The 15,080-nt window shown below is 39.9% G+C and overlaps 1 protein-coding gene and 1 long non-coding RNA gene across 4 annotated transcripts in view; one reads left to right on the forward strand and one right to left on the reverse strand.

Moving 5' to 3' along the window:
• The window catches only part of NKAIN2 (sodium/potassium transporting ATPase interacting 2), a 1,117,882-nt gene that overhangs the window by 221,209 nt on the left and 881,593 nt on the right, over nt 1-15,080 (reverse strand). The gene's annotated exons all lie outside the window — the stretch shown is intronic.
• The window catches only part of LOC139039612 (uncharacterized), a 46,215-nt gene continuing 40,771 nt past the window's right edge, over nt 9,637-15,080 (forward strand). Inside the window, exon 1 of the long non-coding RNA XR_011492944.1 lies at nt 9,637-9,715. This is a non-coding gene — a long non-coding RNA (uncharacterized lncRNA). The remainder of the gene's footprint in view (nt 9,716-15,080) is intronic.

Here is a 15,080-nt window from a genome sequence, read left to right on the forward strand (position 1 = left end):
CCTTTGTTGGTAATGTAATATCTCTGCTTTTTTTTTTTCATTTATTTTTATTAGTTGGAGGCTAATTACTTCACAACATTTCAGTGGGTTTTGTCATACATTGACATGAATCAGCCATGGATCTGCTTTTTAATATGCTATCTAGATTGGTCATAACTTTCCTTCCAAGGAGTAAGCGTCTTTTAATTTCATGGCTGTAATCACCATCTGCAGTGATTTTGGAGCCCCCAAAAAATAAAGTCTGATACTGCTTCCACTGTTTCCCCATCTATTTTCCATGAACTGATGGGACCAGATGCCATGATCTTAGTTTTCCGAATGTTGAACTTTAAGCCAACTTTTTCACTCTCTTCCTTCACTTTCATCAAGAGGCTCTTTAGTTCTTCACTTTCTGCCATAAGGGTGGTGTCATCTGCATATCTGAGGTTATTGATATTTCTCCCTGCAATCTTGATTCCAGCTTGTGCTTCTTCCAGCCCAGCGTTTCTCATGATGTAAAGGTAGGGGACCCCAAATGGCAGCCCATGGGCCAGTTTAGCTTCCAGATCATTTCTGTGATACCTACACAGTGGCCCTAATACCTAAAAATTGGGAGATTCATCAGTCAGTCAGTCAGTTCAGTCACTCAGTCGTGTCTGACTCTTTGCGACCCCATGGGCTGCAGCACGCCAGGCCCCTCGTCCATCACTAACTCCCAGAGTTTACTCAAACTCATGTCCATCAAGTCGGTGATGCCATCCAGCCACCTCATCCTCTGTTGACCCCTTCTCCTCTCTCCTTCAGTCTTTCCCAGCATCAGGGTCTTTTCTAATGAGTCATGTCAATATCCAAGTGCACAGCTTTGGTTTTTTTTTTAATTCGATGGAATAACAACACTGGTTCTAAACTCCTGCTTGGTAATAAATGGCTGAACCTGAGTTGCTGCTGTCTCCACTGGTTGGGTCCTCCAGTTTGCTGTATAGCCCATGAGTCTTCATTATCCTACTGTTAATGGCACCCCCTTTTCACTCAGTTTTTCTACACACATGAACCATGTCAATTCTACAATGTAAGCACCACGGGAATTCCTTTATTTTCTCTGCCTCTCTATTACCTATACCCAAGTCCACTATGATTATCTATAGCCTAGATATCCTCAGTGGCCTTCCAAAGGGCACCTCTGCTTTATATCTTGCCTGCTACCCACATTTCCTAAATAGCCACTGTTCAGATATACTCCACTTCCTGCAATACAGATCTGACCATGTCACAATAGCTTCTGCTTCCTGAAGTGAACCTTCCATTTACTTCTTCAAAACCCACGGTTGGCAGTTCTGAACTGTATACTCTAACTATGGGAAAAAAGCTTGAAATGTGGCATTTCTAAGAGCATTAAGATAAAAACATTTGTCTCAGATAGGCAAGCTGATTAATTTGAAAAAGGGGCTTACTTGCTAATCCAGCACTTCAGAGTCCTGTAAGAACTAGGCAGGGTAGTTGTCAATGGACACAGGCATCAGAGCTTGAGTTCAAAAGATCAAAATCAATAGCATTAGAGAGCATTCTTTCCAAAGTATGGTAATGGTGTAACACCCTTTGGCTTTAATGGAAGTCATGAAGCTAACATGCCATGTAACCTTTTTAAAATGGAAGGATTAGCATTCAACTGGAGCTGCCACATGCAGTGTCTATTGACAGAGCATTATGCACAGAGCTTGAATTGATCAGAGGGACTTAAATTTCTTCTCTTTCTTCTTTTGTAAACTGAGTACCATATTATTCTCCCTACCAATATGATAATGATTTGGACTTTCAAAATGGAACTCCATGGGGACTCAAAAAATACCATCTATGGCAGGAGGTTAGGGCTTCCCTGGTGACTCAGATGGTAAAAGATCTGCCTGCAATGCAGGAGACCCGGGTTCGATCCCTGGGTTGGGAAGATCCCCTGGAGAAGGAAATACAGCCCGCTCTGCTTCAGTATTCTTGCCTGGAAAATCCCATGGACAGAGGAGCCTGGCAGGCTGCATTGGGTCGCAAACAATTGGACACAACTGAGCAGCTAACACATTCATTTATTCATGATTTATATATCTATATAGTAATGCCATTTTGGAGATTTTATTTATATCACATTTCACCTGATGGTGGTTCTTCTTCACTGATTCATTCAAGGAAAGTATAGAGAAGACTTATGAAGTGCAGGGCACTTATTTATTAACAAAAATATTTCTAGTCAAAACTGAGAGAGTATCTCTTACTCTTCTACCAATGAAGATGTTTGTTTTGCAGGAAAATGTCACTGAACTATTATCTACAAAGAGGTTACATGGATTTTTTTTTTCTGTGACAAATTAAAATAAGAGGAATTAAAATATTCTGGATTGTAAAAATTCAAATATAAAATACATGCTAGGCAAATTTAATCCTTTGAATTCTGCTTGCTGCTACCCATGGATTCCTCAAATACTGAAATAATATCAAAGTAAATTATCTTGTTTTAAAGGACTGACACAAAATGAGAAAATAAAAGCAATGTAAACATGGATTCTTGAAAATAAATATTTTTAGTGCAGTTCTGGGACAGCTCACTGTCATATAGAATGTTATATGAGGTAAATCATGATTCAAAAATAAATTTCCTTTGTAAAAATAAAATTCAGGTTCAATAAAGTTGACTGCTTTTATATTATAAGAATATATAAGTACGCCATTGGTTTCAGATGCTTTTATGGGTTGCTTCGAAAAATAGTTGTTTCCAATTGAAAAAAACTGCATACATGGAAGGCATTTAGATCTTAGCTGTATGCTAACCTCTGACTGGTCACTAACATGTGGGTGTCCACAGCAGTTGCATATTATATCCTCCTATAAACCACACCAATTACTGCAGTGATAGTGTGTAGTCACATCACAGCGGCTTGGTGTGCTGAAGTGAATATTAACACTGTCTTTTACTCCCTGTAACATGGTGCTCACTCAAACAGTGTCTCAGTCCTTCTGCTTTCACATATATTCCCCAAGATAATGAAAGCCATTTGGGAGCTCTGGAAGCCTGAACCGGCAAAGATTTGCGAAGCCATGCTGCCAGATCCCGTAACAGGCTATTTGATGCTCTGCTCCACTTTGATTTAAACAAGGCCTCTGACACAAAACAGAGCATGCTCATATATTCCAGAGCCTTGTGTTCTATTTCATCATATCCTAAGGATGTCACTTATCATCACCCTTGGTCATGCAGAGCTGAAAGAACAGGAGAGGTAGATGGGCTCTGCTATTCACAGCTGGGCTCCATTTTGACTGCAAAAGAAGGTTACTAGATGCATTGTGGACTATTTCTTAGCCATTTAATCATATTCAAAGAAGAGCAAAGAGCAGCTTTTATAAAAATGACATTTCAACTACTCTGCCTTTTCTTATTTTTAGCCCTAACCCAAGAAGTATCACCATCCTAAGACATGTATTAATTCAAGAAGTGATGGAGCACTGACAGTTACATGGATCATAATGAAACCAAAGAAGTGTTATGCTCTTGATTCCTTATGAGAAAGAAGATAATTATATTAAACATTCAAGTATTTAGGAACATATAACTGATAAACATAGAGTCATTACAATTGGCAAGATTCACAACACAGTTTTCCTAGAAATGTAATAATTAAAATGGTTCCAACTCTAGTTTCCTAGAAGTACTTTTTAAGGAGGGAGTCACTCTGTCTAGGTAATTTTTCATAAAATGAACTTACACTCTGAATTTTCTCAGGACAAATTAGACAGCTTCAAAGTTAGATGTGTTAGGAAGGGAAAACTAATGACTGTTTGACAGGTTTAAAAAGTCGTACTTGACAGCATGGTTATAGCTGTTTGATAGTAAGACTGAGACGGTCTGCTTTATTGAATGTCAGGCAGCAGAGCTGAAAGATCAGCCGAATAACTTCTTTAAAACCATCAATTTATCATTTAAAAGCACGAGAGTGGTTTTAATCAAATAATGGTCCCTAATATCCCTTGTAGCTCTAAAATGTTATGATTTTATGAGTTCAAACCATTTGTTCAGGGTTAGAGGAAGACAGAATTTTACTTCTGTTATGTCCCTCTGACTTGGAAGTCTGGATAACAAAAGTCCCTTTGAGGTGGAGAATTGAATAATCTTACAACTTCCTTTTCAAATGTTAAATCACTGATAACAAGCATTAATGGTTGCTATTCCCAGTGTGTTTCCACCTTAACACAGGGTACATATATAAATTATTTTTCCTGTATAGGCTATCAAAAGGTAACTAAATTTCCTAACTCAAATTATCATTCGTTCTGCTGTGCATGACAATAGTAGGGTTGCCCAATATAACAGAGAATGCTCATTTAAATTTGAATTTCAGATAAACTATAAATAATATTGGGTTGGCCAAAAAGTTTGCTTGGGTTTCTCATGCCAAAACCCTAATGAACTTTTTGGCCAACCCAATATTTTAGGGTAAGTCTGTTCCAGTTATTGCACAGACACTTTAACATCTTGGTCTGACTAAATAGGTTTTCAGTCATTGTTATCCGTTAAAAGAACTTTAACTAATTCTGAACACAAACTATGTTCACTTTTAAACTTCTGGATTTGGGATGGTGTGATGGTTAATTTTATGTGTCAACTTAACTGGGTCACAGGGTGTCCAGATATTTTATTAGACATTATTTCTGGGTGTGTCTGTGAGAGTAATACTGGATGAGATTAGCATTTGAGACACTAGACTGGGTAAGCAGGTTGCTCTCCTCAGTGGGGGTAGGTTTCATCCAACCTGTTAAGGGCCTGCATAGAACCAAAAAAAACCAGTGAAACTTTGCTTTCCCTGCTGACCTATCTTCCAGATGGTCACTGGTCTACACCTGCCTTTGGTGCTTGTTGTTCAGTCGGCCAGTCGTGTCCAACTCTTTGCAACCCCATGGACAACATCCAACACCAGGCCTTGCTGTCCCTCACCATCTCCCGGAGTTTGCCCAAGTTCACGTTCATTGCATTGGTGATGCCATCCAGCCATCTCATCCTCTGATGCCCTCTTCTTCTTCCCTCAATCTTTCCCAGCATCAGGGACTTTTCTAGTCATCTGTGCACATCCGATGACCAAAATACTGGAGCTTCAGCATCAGTCCTTCCAGTGAATATTCAGGGTTGATCTTCCTTAAGTTTGACTGGTTGGATCTCCTTGCTTTCAGGAGTCTTCTCCAGAACCACAGTTCGAAGGCATCAATTCTTTGGCTTTCTGCCTTCTTTATGGTCCAGCTCTCACAACCATACATGACCACTGGGAAACCATAGCCTTGACTATACAGACCTTTGTCAGCAGAGTAATGTCTCTGCTTTTCAACACACAGTCTAGGTCTGTCATCGCTTTCCTGCCAAGAAGCAATCGTCTTCTGATTTCATGGCTGCAGTCACCATCCGCAGTGATTTTGGAGCCCAAGAAGAGGAAATCTGTCACTGCTTTTATCTTTTTCCTTTCTATTTGCCATGCAGTAATGGGGCTGGATGCCATGATCCAGTTTTTTTTTTTTTTTTTTTTTTTTAATGTTTAGTCTTAAGCCAACTCTTTTACTCTCCTTCACCCTCACCAAGAGGCTCTTTAGTTCCTCTTCGCTTTCTGCCATTTAGAGTGGTTATCATCCCCATATCTGAGGCTGTCGACATTTCTCCAGCCTATCTTGATTCTGGCTTGTAACTCATCCAGCCTGGCATTTCTCATGACATGCTCAGTGCATAGGATAAACAAATAGGGTGGCAGCAGACAGCTGTCCTGCCTTTGCACTGGGGCTCAAATAGAAACTTTTGTATCATTGGCTCTCCTGCTTTTCAGGATTTTTAATATTTTTTATTGACATATAGTTGCTTTGCAGTGTTGTGTTAACCTCTTCTGTACAGCAGAGTGACTCAGTTATATGTATATATACATACATTCTTTTAAAAATTTTTTTCCATTATAGTTTATCATAGATTATTGAATATAGTTTCCCGTGCTATACAGTAGGACCCTGTTGCTTATATATTCTCTATATAATAGTTTGCATCTGCAGAACCCAAACTCCCACTGCATTCTTCTACCACACCCCCTCCTCCTCGGCAACCACAAGTCTGGTCTATACATCTGTTAGTCTGTTTATGTTTCATAAAAGTTCAGTTGTGTCATATTTTAGATTCCATATATGTGATATCATATGGTATTTCTTTCTTTTTCTGACTTCAGTTAGTACGATAATCTCTAGTTCCATTCATATTGCTGCCAATGTCATTATTTCTTTTCTCATGGCTGACTAGTAGTCAATTGTATCACATCTTCTTTCTCCATTCCTTTGTTGATGGACGTTTGTTGTTATGCAGTCACTAAGTCATCTCCTACTCTTTGCGACCCCATGAACTACAGCACACCAGGCTCCTCTGTCCTTCACTACATCCCTGAGTTCGTTCAAACTCGCGTCCATTGAGTCGGTGATGTCATCCAACCATTTCATCCTCTGTCACCTCCTTCTCCTCCTGCCTTCAGTTTTTCCCAGCATCAGGGTGTTTTCCAGTGAGCTGGCTGCTCACATCAGGTAGCCAAAGTATTGGAGCTTCAGCTTTAGGCATCAGTCCTTCCAATGAATATTCAGGGTTGATTTCCCTTAGGATTGATTGGTTTGGTCTCCTTGCTGTCCAGTGGACTCTCAAGAGTCTTATCCAGGACCACCTTTCAAAAACATCAATTTTTTGGCAATCGGCCTTCTTTATGGTACAACTCACATCCATACATGACTACTGGAAAAGCCATAACTTTGACTATACGGACCTTTGTAGGCAAAGTGATGTCTCTGCTTTGTAATATACTGTCTATGTTTGTCAGAGCTTTTCTTCCAAGGAGCAATGTCTTTTAATTTTGTGGCTTCAGTCACTGTCTGCAGGGATTTTGGATCCCAAGAAAATAAAATCTGTCACTGTTTCCACTTTTCCCCCATTTATTTGCCATAAAGTGATGAAACTGGATGCTATAGTCTTAATTTTTTGAATGTTGAGTTATAAGCCAGCTTTTTCACTCTGTTTCACCTTCATCAAGAGGCTCTTTAGTTCCTCTTCACTTTCTGCCATTAAAGTGCTATCATCTGCATCTCTGAGGTTGTTGATATTTCTCCTGGCAATACTGATTCCAGCTTGTGAGTCATCCAGTCTGGCATTTCACATGAGGTACTCTGCATGTAATTGTGGTATCAGAGAAGACTCTTGAGAGTCCTTTGGACTGCAAGGAGATCAAAGCAGTCAATCCTAAAGGAGATCATTCTTGAAACTTCATTGGAAGGACTGATGCTGAAGCTCCAATACTTTGGCCACCTTATGTGAAGAGCTGACTCTTAGAAAAGACCTTGATGCTGGGAGAAATTGAGGGCAGGAGAAGGGGATGACTGAGGGTGAGATGATTGGCTGGCATCACATACTCAATGGACAGGAGTTTGAGCAAGCTTTGGAAGCTGGTGAAGGACAGGGAAGCCTGATGTGCTGCAGTCCATGGGGTCACAAAGAGTCAGACACAACTGAGCGACTGAAAAAAACTCTGCATATAAGTTAAATAAGCAGAGTGACAATGCACAACTTTGACATAATCCTTTCCCAAGTTTGAACCAGTCCTTTGTTCCATGGCCAGTTCAAACTGTTGCTCTTGTCCTGCATACAGGTTTCTCAGCAGAGAGGTAAGGTGGTCTGGTATTCCCATCTCTTGAAGAATTTTCCAGTTTGTTGTGATCCACACAGTCAAAGGCTTTAGAATAGTCAATAAAGCAGAAGTAGATTTTTTTCGGTGGGGTGGGGGTGGTGGATTCCCTTGCTTTTTCTGTGATCCAGCAGATGTTTGCAATTTGATCTCTGGTTCCTTGTTGCCATGTCTTGCTATTGTGAATAGTGCTTCTATGAATATTGGAGTGCATGTATCTTTTTGAATTGTAGTTTTGTGGCTCAGATAGTAAAGGATTTGCCTGTAATGCAAGATACCCGGGTTTGATCCTTGGGTAGGGAATATGCCCTGGAGAAGGAAATGTGAATGCACTTCCAGTATTCTTGCCTAGAGAATTTAGTGAACAGAGGAGCCTGGGGACTACAGTCCATGGAGTCGCAAAGAATCAGACACAACTGAGGGACTAACATTTTCACTTCCATGCCTAGGAGTAGGATTCCTGAATTGTAGGAAATCTCTATTGTTAGTTTTGAGGAACCTCCATACTGTTTTCCATAGTGTCTGCACCTACTTAAACTCCCATCAACAGTATAGAAGGGTTCCCTTTTCTCCACAGTCTCTGCAGCGTGTTACTTGTAGATTTCTTCATGATGGCCATTCTGACCAGTGTGAGGTGGTACCTCATTGTAGTTTTGATTTGCTTTTCTCTGATAAATAGTGATGTTGAGCATCTTTTCATGTGCCTGTTTGTCATATTTATGTCATCTTTGGAGAAATGTCTGTTTAGTTCTTTTGCCCATTTTTCAGTTAATGTTGAGTTGCAAGATCTTTTTGCATAGTTTGGAATAATTTCATAGTTTGCATAGTTTGGAGTAAGTGCTTGTCAGCGTGCTGCGATTCATGGGGTCACAAATAGTCGGACATGACTAAGCGACTGAACTGATAGTAGGTGCAAATATATTAATGAGAGTAGTATCTTCTTCCTTTATGATCTTTTTATTATTATATACTGTAGGACTTTGGACTCAGACTGAAACTATAACACTTGGGTTTGGATTCCTCAGTCTCCATATTTGTGTGGGCCAATTATTTATAATAAGTCTCTTTACATACACACATTTTTATTGGTTATGTTTCCCTGGGGAACCCTAACACAAAAAGGAGGGGGAAAGAAAAAATACCCACTCTTTATAGTAAATTGAAGATAGTAAATTTTCCATGCCTTCTGTTGGTCTGCTCTGCTGATTTTGTTGATTGTATATAAACTTGTAGTGGGTAGACAGAGACCTCAATACATTCTTCTCCTAGGGGACTCAGTTTCAGTCAGATTTCCTAAATACAGGTTGTCTCTTCTGACCTTCAGTCATAACAAGCAGCCGGCCACCACTTGGAGTTCTCACACAGAAAGGTGTAAGTCTTTCTCTTTACTCTGTAAATCTGCAATTTCTCATCTCGTCTATACTCTAGGACCCAATTCTGGGAAAGCATGGCAATATTCACCTCATATACGCTTTAGGCACTGGGGACTCTAGGGGGAGGTGTTTGGTGCCTTCTATCTACGTTAATCAACATTTCCTCCCTATATTTAGATGGTAACAGGCAAGTCATCAAAGCCGAAGCTAAGCAGACATCAAATTGGAAGACCAGGGGATCAATCTTTCTCTCTTACAGGCAAAGAATGTGTTGAATAATTGTTAGGGTTCCCATTCACTTTCCACAGGAGAGCAACTAGTCTAGCCTCTGGGAAGTCATGTGACATGAGAACCACTTTTCATGGGTACTGCACTTTCCCAAGCGGAGAACTCTTCACACCCCCCTTCCTCCTCTTCCTTTCCCCCGACCTTGTCTTCCACCCTAACCGCCACTGCCGCTTTATATCTCTAATGGTCAAGGATACCAAGTCAGTTTGGTGTCTCCAGTTGCTAGGAACCCTGGCAGTTGTACACAAAGACACATGCCTTCTGTGAAATGTTCCGGAGAAGTCCGTGCCATTGTCTTTCTCAAAGCTCAGCTGTACTCTGCACTACTCACTATTTAACTGGGTGGGGAAAAATGTAAGTAACACATAGCATCCTATTATCAAAGTAGGCTAAATCTTATTAGAACTTTCATTCCTTATTAATGTTCATTTTTATTTTTCCTTCCCTTTTCTCTAAGTGTATGTATTAAAGTGAATTTAACATGGTGCTAGGAAAAATAATCTCAAGAAGTTCCCTGAGATATCCCGAAATACCGTGGGGTTTCACAAAACCGGGGTTAGTGATCACTTGCTTGTGAAATGGTTGTTCTCAGATCCTCAAGGGAGGTTTGACTGGTAGCCTAGCCTTAAGCAAGAGCTATCTTGCAGTGGTCAGAAGGTCGTGCGTGCGTGCTAAGTTGCTCAGTTGTGTCTGACTCTTTGTGATCCCATGAACTGTAGCCCCCTCAGGCTCCTCTGTCCATTGGATTCTCCAAGCAAGAATACTGGAGTGGGTTGCCATGCCCTCCTCTGGGGGATCTTCCTGACCCAGGGTCAAACCTGTGTCTCTTATGTCTCCTGCATTGGCAGGCGGGTTCTTTACCACTAGCATCACCAGAGGAATGTCAGGTGGATCAGAAGTCAAGTCCTGTAATGGGATCCAAGAAGGGTCCAGGTAAAGTGGAAAATAATAGAGATCAGAGCCTAGGCAAGGAGTCTGAGTAATAATCATGGAGCATATGCAGTAAGAAGAAAATCTTCATACCAAAAACAACAGACCTTGTGAAAAGAAGCCACCAGAAATTCATGATTTCTGATTTCAGTTGTGTCCTTAAGGTGGCCTCAAAATCTTCTTACCTAAACCTAGACAGCTTTTCCTTTTTCCTGCTTTTATTTCAGACTGTTAGATTTCTCTTCAAACTTCCAATGCTTTTTACCTGTGTCCTAGTAGATTACTCTGGTTCTCAGTTCACTGAGCCCATTGGGAGAAAAGTATCTCAATTTTATCCCTTGACAATAATATTTATATCACTGCTAGTGCTTATCTTTTCACCATTCACCCTGTGCCAGGGGAGGAGGTGTTCTTTTTCCTGTCTAAGGTAATTCTTCCTTTTCTATCAATCTCCATCCTTTCCTCTGTCCTCAGCCTCTTCCCACTTTCCTCTCCCTTGCTCTTCCACATGGAAGTATGAGAGTTAAAGTCCCTCTAGTTTAAAAAAAGAAAATAAGTGTGCCTAGAGGGAAATGTGAGTTTATCTCTCCTTGATTCCCTTCTCAAGCAAGAGCTGGAAAAATAAGTTTCATTTTCTTACTTCCTCTTTTCCACAAATCTCAACATGCCTAAATCAAGGTTATCAAATCCTGCTACTCTATGGAAATATCCCTAGGTATATTAGTCAGCATCCTCTTTTTGACCTACTTCATTATACACACTTAAGTTCTTACTCTCATTACATTTCTGCAACATTTTTACAGTGCTGACCTTACTTCCTTCTTTGAACTCTGTTCTCTTATTGTCAGTGGTTATCCCCTGAACCTCAGTCTACTGTATTTTATCTCAGGTTCCTCTCTCTCTGCCTCCTCTCTAAACATTGATTTTCTCAGGGCTTTGTTCTTGGTTCAGTCATCATTTCACTCTATTTACATTTAAGTAGATTTAATGATTTAAATTAATGACTTTCACTGTACTTAAGACTTCTCAATCCATAGCTCCATGCTAACTTGTTTAGTTGAGTGTTGAGTTCTGTATATCTGATTGGATGTCTTGCAGGGGTTTCACTCCTAACTCAAGCCCAAAATCAATTGATCATGAGTGCTCACCTCTTTTCTTCTCCCTCTCATTGACAGTAACTGCCTCTGTAGAGACAGGATCTCTGCAAATAAAAGACTTCATGCCAGAAATGGTTGAAAGCCCTTTAACTGCACTAACCTGTTTAATGCTTACAATAACCCTATACATTAGGAACTCTAATTATGACAAAATATAGAGCATTAATATTTATTTACCTGCTTAAAACAGAAACTTGGAGGTTACTTCAGGCTACTGAACCCTTATACCCTAAACATTCCCCATTTTCTAGTTAATCTACTTCCATACTATCTCTCAAATTCTCCCCTTATCTCCAGTCTAATTGAGTACGGCCATAAGTCATGGGTAGCAGTACTTTCTGGAACACCCTGCACAGTGAGGTCTCAGTAATCTAAAATTCAAATCTAATTATTTCTCCCCAACGTTCAAAACTCTTGAGTAGCTCCCCTATACCTTTTAGAATAAAATTCAAATTTCTTAGCTTAGATTCTCGAAGGAGTGATCCTATTTTTCTGATAATTTTCTCACTTTGCAAGGAAGTGCCTCTCTCTCTTTCTGCTTCCCTAGAGGTGCATACACTATGAACTTCAGTCCTCTGGGAGGTGATGGGAAGAAAGTTTCTGCCTTCATTGCTCACTCCTTTGTTTCTTTCTCAGACTAACTGGTAAGACTGAGGGAAAAAATCAGAAGTTAACAATTAGGGTCCATGAAGAGTGGTACAGCCAGATGACATAAATCTTGGGAAAAACAAACTTTTTAGGGAAGAAGGTGACAGGACAAGTTCTTGAAGAATAAGAAGAATACTGAGGATCCCTTAATTCTTTTTTCACTTTTTAAGGCCTTGTGCTAGGTGAGGCAACAAATAACCCCATCATCTCCTTTGGATATCTGAATTAGTGAAAAGCTAAATTTCAATTAAGAAATTGATGCAGAAGAATTCTTCTGGGATGAGATTAAGGGTTTAGAAGGGTTTGTTTACAATGAAAGTGAAGTTCCAGAGGGTACAAGGACTAGGATGTGGAGAATGGGCAATAGTGGAAAGGTATCAGTGAAAGGAAGAATAAAATGGTTTGCTGTTAGAATATAAGAAAGTAGAGATCTTTGGAGGAACTTTTATTTGGACTTGGTGGAGGAATAGCTAGCCTGAAGTTCAAAGTATTAATAATTATGATATCTAGCCTTTATGAGTTAGGTTGTCCAGGATTTTTCCAAGCACTTTACATGGACTATTCTGCTTTCACTTGAAAGGTGAGAAAAAACTAATGTAGAGGAATATGCCTAAATTTTACATGGTTACAAAGTGGCAATTCTGGGAGCAAACTTAACCACTGCATGATAAGAGAACTGAATTGTGAGGTGAGCATATTGCTACTATGACTTGGGACCACGTCAGTTAATCACTCAGATGTTTCTGACTCTTTGAGATCCCATGGACTGTAGCTCACCAGTCTCCTCTTTCCACGGAATTCTCCAGGCAAGAATCCTGAAGAGGATAGCCATTCCCTTCTCCAGGGGATCTTCCTGATCCAGGGATGGAACCCAGGTCTCCTGGATTGTGGGCAGATTCTTCACCATCTGAGCCACCAGGGGGAAGCCCGAAACTTGGGACCAGGTATTGGTAAATATTTTCATCACCCCTGTAACTTAATTCCGGGTGAAAAGAGAAGGTGAATTAGATGTCTCTAAAGTTCTCTAAAGCAGTGGTTTCCAGAGCTTTATATCTCATACAGACTTTAGCTTTCCGTATAGTCAGTTTATGCCCTTTCCTCAGTTAAGTGTTAGGCATCAAAAATTATGCAGAAGATTATGCAAAATAACTCTATTATGGTTTAGATGGTGACTTGTATATTTCCAGAGTTCAGAGGTTCCTCAATTCCTGCATTTTACCAATGACACTACCCATGTATTAATATAAACCTTCACTGAAATGTTTTCCCGATGTAACAGATCTCAGTGAAGAAATTATTATGCATATTAGAATATTATCATCTAAAAACAACTCTCTAGAATTCTGAAATCTGGGCAGTTCCTAAAGTATTTTTGTTGTTGTTCACTTTGTTTTGCTTTGCCCTCAAGGCTAATGAATACAACCTTTGTCAGACTCCACATTTAGCTCAAATTCAATGTCAAGGGCATTTTCATTAGAGTGACTTTTCTTTATCCTCATTGAAGTTGAGCAGGCATAAAGTCTTGTCTCTTTTGGGTCTATTCTTTGTAGAAGAAATACTGGTATAGTGGAAAGTGTGAATATATATATATATATATATATATATATATATTTAATTCATCAAGCCCTAATGTTGGCTTTACTCTTAACTATGTTACCTTAGGCAAGTCACTAAAATTCTAAGTTGTAATTCCTTAAGTGGTTAGGACTTTATCTGAGACCACACGCTTGCTCAGCTCTTTGCCCTGCTCTCCCTTGCTTTTTACCCTCTGTGACAGGTTTTCCTTGATGCGTACTCCCCCAATAAATCCCACAAATCAAATCCTTGTCTCAAACTCTACTTCTAGAGAACTTGACCTAAGACATTTGGTATACTCACTCTTGTTTTGCTGCTGTTGATGGCTCTGGGGGGACTTCTGCTTGTTTTGATTTGATTTTCAGCTAATAAGTTCCTTTTCTGTGAATAGTTTGCTGATACCTTGACCTTGACCAGTCCACCTTCTTCTAGATTTCTGATGTATACTTGATATTGTAACAATTGGGCATTTCATTGCGATTCTGTGCATGTCTCTCTTCAGACTCTATGCTCCAAGAGGCCACTGCAATCACTTTCCCTCTTTTCTTAGCCTCAGAGCTTGGCAGAGTTCCTTATTCACAGAGTATGTGAAATGAAAGTGGAATATACAATGACAGTGAGAAAGAGAAAGAAGAGGAAAATATTTATTACCTCTCTGGTTCTCTGTTATTTTTACTGATACCCTTAACACAATAGTATGAAAAAACAACAGGAACAACAAAAACCCTTTCAAATTGCTTTGGTAACAGGAGAGAGGCAGAAAATTGCATGAGCAATGGACAGAGGCAAGTATAAATAGGGAAAGGGAACAGATAAACCAATCTCAGTGGAAGAAAAGGCAGAGTTTGAAAGTGGCCGAAGGCAGTGAAACATCCTCAAAAGCATATAGTGGGTTGTGGGCTGGACTCTCACAGTTCTTCAATCCTTCATCTTCTTGCTTTCTCCATATTCAATTTCAGACTCTCTGTAGAGTTTTCTTCTCTACCCTTCTCACTTCCTCAGATCACACTTGCATTTCTATCTTTCTTTCCTCAAGAGTTTATTGCCCCAGACCAGGAGATTGTAGAGTTATAAACAATTGACTTATAAGTAGACCTTTGGCGAATTCCATATTTCTCTGCATAGTAATGGTACCTTCCAATTTGTGACATTATAAACTTTGAAAACAATCATGTGCTTGTGATTTCTTGACTTCTTGAGGATTTTCCACGTTTTCACAAGGGAAGTGGGCACAAGTGTTCCTGACTCTCAGGTTTGGACCTACCAGATCCCTAATAGGAAGCAAACCAGGGGACCTACAGCCCTTCCCCCACCATCCTCATTCGTGATGACTGGGATTGCTCTTTGTTGCTGATACACCTGGTGTCTGCCTCTTGGAAGAGAGAAATCCAAACATCATGCAATCCCTG

The sequence above is a fragment of the Odocoileus virginianus genome, chromosome 19 (assembly GCF_023699985.2).
Source record: "Odocoileus virginianus isolate 20LAN1187 ecotype Illinois chromosome 19, Ovbor_1.2, whole genome shotgun sequence".
Lineage (NCBI taxonomy): Eukaryota > Metazoa > Chordata > Mammalia > Artiodactyla > Cervidae > Odocoileus > Odocoileus virginianus.